At 36.3% G+C, this 6,970-nt stretch overlaps 1 pseudogene; it reads right to left on the bottom strand.

Annotated features, from left to right (window-relative positions):
* Positions 1–3,762: 3,762 nt before the first annotated feature.
* Positions 3,763–4,152, bottom strand: LOC100031933 (40S ribosomal protein S15a-like; annotated as a pseudogene).
* Positions 4,153–6,970: the final 2,818 nt, after the last annotated feature.

The following is a 6,970-nucleotide window of genomic DNA, read 5'->3' as shown; positions in this document are numbered from 1 at the left end:
CATCACTAACAAATTTTATAAACTCTTTCTGATACTCTAGCAGAAGATAGTCTAGTTAAAGTGGGAAAATCCTTATTTCTTTTTAAAGAAATTAATAAGTTAATTATTTTGATTATTACATGAAAGTTTCCAGGTGTCTTCCTTGCTCTCTCCCCATCCTAGAAAAGGCAACATTTGACAAAAAAGATATATGTATATACATGCAAGTATATTATGCTTGTTTCTATTTATCAGTTCTTTCTCTGGAGGTAGACATACACAAATTTTTCTTCAAACAATATTTCTGTTGTTGCATATAATGTTTTTAGGTTCTTGTGAAGATTAAATTTAATTCTCCCATGATTATAACAATGAAAACACTTAACTCTCCCCTGATTGTGAAGATTAAATTGTAACCCTTGTCTATTTTTAGATTTAATCCCCATAAGTGTAAACACGGTACTTAAAAGTTAAGTATGAAGATCTGCCCATTTTTAGATCTAATCACCAAAAGTGCAAACATCCCACTTAATCATGAAGTGGGAGGTCTGTGACCCACATGTGCAATAGTGGGTAATGAATCAGAATTGACTAATTGCCTTCTGGGCAGTCCTATAACAGGACTTCAACTGGGATTGGTAGATATAGAATTAGGGGAAGACATAGGAAGTGACATAAGAGAAAATGTCTTTAAAAGGAGCTGTTACTTCCTGTGAGAATTCAATTCTTCATGCTTTTGAGTTAAGGCTGGTGAAGAGGGGTGGAAGGATCTCCTGACTGGACCTGAAACCCTATTTTCCTGGTGAGCCTGATGAATAATCTGCTGACTGGACTGACACCTGGTGAGTGAAAGTCTGATTCTTAACTGCTGATTTTTCTCTGAAGTGACCTGCCTCAGGAAAGACCTATTCTTGAGAGAGGATTCCACGGATCCTCAGCTTTGCCGAGGCCGAGTGAAACTAATTCTCCCTGCCTGGAGGAGCCAGGAGTAAATTACTTAGTGCTCAGGCTAGATATCTTACCTTATCCTCTCTCTGATTTCTTGCTTCACTCTTTCTAAATTTTGTAAATAAATTGTAAATAAAATCTCTTTGGAATTAATTAAATACCTGGCGACCACACTCATAAAATATAAAGTCTACCCCTTATGTTCTATTCATTTCATTCTTCATAATTTTGTATGGATCTCCTATTTAAAAAAAAATTAATATTCTTTGGAGGCAGCTAGATTGCTCAGTGGTCAGGACACACAAAACATTGTCTTAAATGGGTGTGGTTCATAGTGCCCCCAGATAATTATAATAGTAACAGCAAAGATCATTGAAATATATTGATTAGTAATAAAAAAAGCTTGAAGTATAGTGGAAATTATCAAAATGTGATGCAGATATGATGAGTATATGCTGTTGGAAAAATGGTGCTAATAGACTTTCTTGGGGCAGGGTTGCCACAAACCTTCAATTTGTAAAAAATGTATCTTCAAAGCACAATAAAATGAAGTCTGCCTGTATTATTGGTCCTACCAAGTTAAATGGGAAAAGCAGCACAATTATTAGAGGATCCTAAATCTCAGCTACTGCTGGTCTATGGGTCCTGAAAGTTACTTCCAAAGATGATTTCTTTCTCTTTGGGGCATTGCTATTGTAGTCTTTGTGAAACTTGGACTCTAAGCCATCAAAGTGTTAAAGAGCCCTCTTCCTGGGCCATAGATTCTTCTTCCTTCATGGTTTCCCCAGCTTCCCACTTCTTCAAGAGTGCTGAGGCAAAGATGAAGGTTGATATCCAACCTTTGACATTTTGAAATGTGTAGGCAAACCAGTTCAAGAGTTTCCTCTTTGTCACATAATAAACTAACTGAAACCAGTAATAGAATATAACTATACATATTCCATTCTCCTCAATGTACTTCCATTTTAGGACTCTACCAAAAGAAGGAAGCAGGCTTTTTATATGGAAAGATGCCATTAGAAGTACTTTGGGTATACCCTAGATCCCTATTATATTAAAAACTTCAGAAAAGAAAACTGGTTATTATACAATACTTGAGACTCTAGTTTTTGCTCCAACATTGCATGGAGGGACAAATATCTACAATCTTTTTAACGGTTTTAGCTTCTCTCTCTCCAAACAATAAACAATTTGTGTTGATAACCATCACACTTACACAGAGGGTTCCAAAAATCTTCATGCAGTTTCAGTAATCTATAGTAAACTTAGAACTGCATGAAGACTTTTGGAATACCCTGCACAATACAAATTTAAATAATGTTAGATGGAATGTAAGAATTCTGAGACTAATTCACTCAAAGGCAAGGGCTTTTTTGGCTTCTGCTGTTATTTTTCTTTTCTTTTTTTTTAATTGGAGGGAGAGAAGCAGGAAGTAAAGGACTAACTAGGTTAGGGGTGGGGAAGAGAATAGAAATGTGTTGTTGATTAGATTAACTCTTTATTTACCAGTCCCAGGAATATCACCTTATCCCTCTATCCTCCTCCATTTTGTGCTTGGTTCATTCCACTCTATTCATGATTTCTATTTTGTTTTTTAAACCCTTATCTTCTATCTTAGAATTAATGCTGTGTATTGGTTTTAAGGTGAAAGAACAGTAGAGGCTAGGCAATGGGGGGTAAGTGACTCATCCAGTGTCACACAGCTAGGAAGTTCTAGATTTGAACCTAGGACCTACTGTCTTTAGAACTGATTCCCAATCAACTGAGCTACCTTGCTGTCCCTCATGATTTCTTCTGCTTTAAATCTTTTCCAGTTCTTATCTCCCTGCAAAATATATTCTATACATCTGATTTTATGACCTCTACTTATAATAAGTATAATAATAGCTACCATTTCTACAGCACTTATTTATATGCCAGGTACTATGCTCAGTATTTATAGTTATTATCTTTATTTTATAGATGAGGAAACTGAGGCAAAGATTAAGTGACCTGCCCAAGGTAACCCTGCTAATAAGTGTCTCAGACCAAGTTTGAATTTAAGTCTTCTTGATTTTAAGCCTAATGCTCTAGTTGTACCACCTATATACCTCTACTTGAGGCTGGGGTCAAAAGGTAGATAGCTTGCCAACCAAATTTCTGTGGTAATAACTCTGGGACTGGGGCAAGGCTGGATAACACAGAAGATAGACTAGCACATAGAAAGACTCATAAAAGATCCCCAAAGGGCATGTTTAAATTTATTGAGAGCTACAGAAACTGTCTTGGGGCAAAGACAGATTGGAGTCATACATGATTTCAACTACAAAGTCCAAGAGGAGAGTTCCTGGACACCATCTTCCTGGCCTGGGGTTGATCAGACAAAAGCTAAAGACTGGGTTGCTGGAGATCAGGAGCACTGATTATTACATGGAGAGTTAATTGAACACAAAGAGCAAAGTAGTATTCGAAGTACAAGTATTAGGGCCAAACCAGAGGGTTGGAGAGAGGAAATCACCATGCCAAGGGAGAAAGAAGCAGGAGTTAGTAAGTTAAACCTGGGTCAAATTGTGAAAGAGAAACTGGGGAATGAGCAAAGGTTCAACATCTCAAGAGAGTTCTAGAGGTTTAGGAAAGTTGGGAAGTCAGATCAAGGGTTGAGAGCTCAGAACTGTCCTCAGTGCTCAGCACTTCTGCTAGAACATCCTCTTTTGGCCATGACTCCTGTGAGAAGAGCAGTTAGATACATGATTGGTATTAATAGTCTGGTACTCCATCATAGCAAATAATACTTACATGTATACCTGGTAGAGAGGGACAAGTAGGTAGTATTTTATTTATTTATGTTTTATGCCCTTAAAAAAAGAATCCCAGGATTTTTCCTCCTGTGTGTTCCTGCCCTGCTTCCTCATGATTCATGGTACCAGCTGAGGTCGTAAGCACAATGAACCCAAATTGATGGCACGGTAGCCTATTATGCTTCTACTTTTCCAGATCTTTCAATTGAACATCAAATCTGGGGCTGATTATACCACACTTGTTTAATCTGCCCATGAGGTTCACAACAGTTTTTCCTGCTCTGTGATCATCAATGATCTCAAATTCGCCAATATAACTCTGCTTCATCATCACGGTTAAGAACCAGACAATTTCTTTAGAGTGTGGCCTAATGAGAACCTGGCATTTTCCTTGCTTAGCATTGTTAATGCTTTTGCGAGCATCTGTCTGAATATTTATGTGCTTCATGGTGGCATTGCTGCAAGATGGTGGAAAGAGCCATCTATTTAGGGTATAGAGAGCTAGGTCTGGAGTCAGGAAGGCTCATCTTCATGAGTTCAAATCCAGTCTCAGAAATTTCCCAATTATGTGACCCTGGGCAATTCATTTAACCCTGTTTACCTCAGTTTCCTTATCTACAGAATAAGGTGGAGGAGGAAGTAGCAAAACATTCTAGTGTCTGCCAAGAAAAACTCAAATGGGCTCATAATGAGTCAGGCATGACTGAACATCAATTTAGTATAGATCCACCAAAGATTCAACCTGTAAAGATGAAAATTAATATGCAATAACTAAATATTATATTTTATAAAGTTTTATTAATAATAACTAAAGCAAAAGAACTGCCTGAATTCAACCCAGTTGCAGATCAAAAAAAGAGCATGGGAGGAGCATATAAAAAATCCATTTAAATACCAATAATGGTGATCTCACCAAAATGGAGATGCAGGAGAGATTATAGGGAATTTTGGGAAATACTAAGGACTTCTGGAATGAAGTCAAGGTTCAAAATCTCCATTTATACAAACCATTCTTGCTCTCCGTGATTTCTCCTTTCTCTAAACATCAAGTATACAGTCAATACTATGAAATTTGGGTTATTTTATGTCCATTCGTTTTCTCTTTGTAGATGGCTTGTAAACTGCTTGAGTGAAAGGATTATATCCTATAATTCATTAGTATCCTCAATAATGCAGTGCACTGCTGGACACATAAACTCCAAAAAAGATTTGTTATTAATAATACCTTGCATTAAAATGGTACTTTAAAATGTATAAATTCATTTATGAATGACTATGACTATGAGCTAGGTAGCACAGTGGGTAAAGAGCTCGATCTAGAACGAGGTAGAGTCCATATTGTATAAATGAAAATTTTCTACCTTTGAACTACATTCCCCAGAATTCCTTTAGTATTTCCCAGAATTCCTCTCCTCTCTCCACCATGCTGTATGGTCATGTTTTGTATATAGTTGGCTGTAACTCCACCTTCTCTCTCTCTTCTCTCTTGACCACAGCTGAGCTAGCACCCTTTTTACTCTAGTTTGTAAAATTTTAGTTATTTTTAATACATCTTATAAAATATAATATTTGGAGTTATTGTATATTGATTTTTAAGCTTATAACATATAAGATATAATTATAAGATATAATCCTTATAAGTAGTTCAAGCATAATTTAAGTGTAATTATCCCTATTTTTCAAGTGAGGAAACTGTGTTTTACCTGTGGTTCCATAGGTAGTAAATGTGATCCCAAAGCTGACATTAAGCCCCAGGTATCCCGATTGATGATTTGGCAACTTCTTATGACTACAAATCCAGCATTCTTTTTAACTATACCATGTTACTTTTCAGGACATCAGGACACTGATTAGTCATTAGAAGGCACTTAATATGGGCAGTTAGGTTGCTCAGTGGTTAGTGAATCAAGTCTAGAGATGGGACTTCCTGGCTTCAAATCCAGTTTCAGACACTTCCTAGTGGTGTGACCTTGGGCTTGGAATCAGTGTTTAGTATTGATTCTAAGACTGAAGGTAAGGATTAAAAAAAAAAGGCACTAAATAAATATATTCCCAGAAGAAAAGAGAGAAATTAACTAAATGATAATAATAGTTGATGTCTTATAATACTTTAAGATTTGCAAAGTTTCTCATCAACATATATTTTTTATTGGCGTTTATATCAACTTTGTAAGTAGACACCACAGGTGTCATCCTTATTTTACAGTGTAGACTGAAGCTCATTTGGGTGAAATGACCTTTGATCAGGATCACAAAGCTGATGAATATATGAGATGGAATTCAGACTCAGGCCTCGCTTTAATCCCTCTCTATAACATTGCTTCCCCAAAGCTCAAATGAACACCAACATTATTAGCAACATATAACTACATTTTTAAAAAAATACCAAATGTAAGGATTTTTTCAAACTTTAAATGAATGTGTACATTTCTAAAGTTTTTTGAAGCGAACAAATCCTTGAGACTGAATCTAGCCTAAGCCAACATTCCATTTAGCTTAAATGTTTTAAACTATAAAATATTATTAGTTAAACACAAAGATTAAGGAAATTGTTTATCTGAGAAAAAAGTTAGCCATGGTATACAGCGGTCTCTCTACCTCAGGCTCATCAAGCATTTAATTGAGTATTAAAGTTATTCAGGTTAATTACTTCCCTTCCCCCCCCCCCCCAAAAAAAAACCCCTGTATTTCTACTGAAGCAGAGAAGCTACATAGTCATACATCTCAGAAGCATGTTGATTGAACTCAGGTCTTACTGATGGTAGGGCCAGAACTACCCATTATACGTGGACTATCAAAGTCAAATAAAAATGAGTTATTGGGCCATCTAGATGGCATAATGGATAAAGGGCCAGGCCTAGAGTTGGGAGAACTTGGGTCCAAATCTGGTCTCAGATATTTCCTAGCTGTGGGACCCTGGACAAGTCACTTAACTCCAATTGGCTAATATATTATTATCTAAGTTTTAAAAGGTTTTAATTTATTTTGTTAAATATTTCCCAATGATATTTTAATTTTGTTTGCCCCTACTCAGAAGTGTTGTGAGTCACACCTGCACTGCATGTTCAATATCTCTGCACTACATCAACTGGACACAGGCTGGGTATCTTTTTTAAAAAAATAGTTAATCGATGTTAGCTGATTTGTCTGTTTGTTACATTAAAACAACCAGATAAATCCCTCCCTCTCCTTCTGTCATTAGGGAAGGCATCATTTGACAAAAAGACATATGGATACATAAAACTATGTCTTAATGAAATAATGCT

Source organism: Monodelphis domestica, chromosome 8 (assembly GCF_027887165.1).
Source record: "Monodelphis domestica isolate mMonDom1 chromosome 8, mMonDom1.pri, whole genome shotgun sequence".
In the NCBI taxonomy this organism is placed as follows: Eukaryota; Metazoa; Chordata; class Mammalia; order Didelphimorphia; family Didelphidae; genus Monodelphis; species Monodelphis domestica.
Note: the sequence above shows the minus strand (reverse complement) of the source record. Positions and strands in the feature narration are given on the sequence as shown.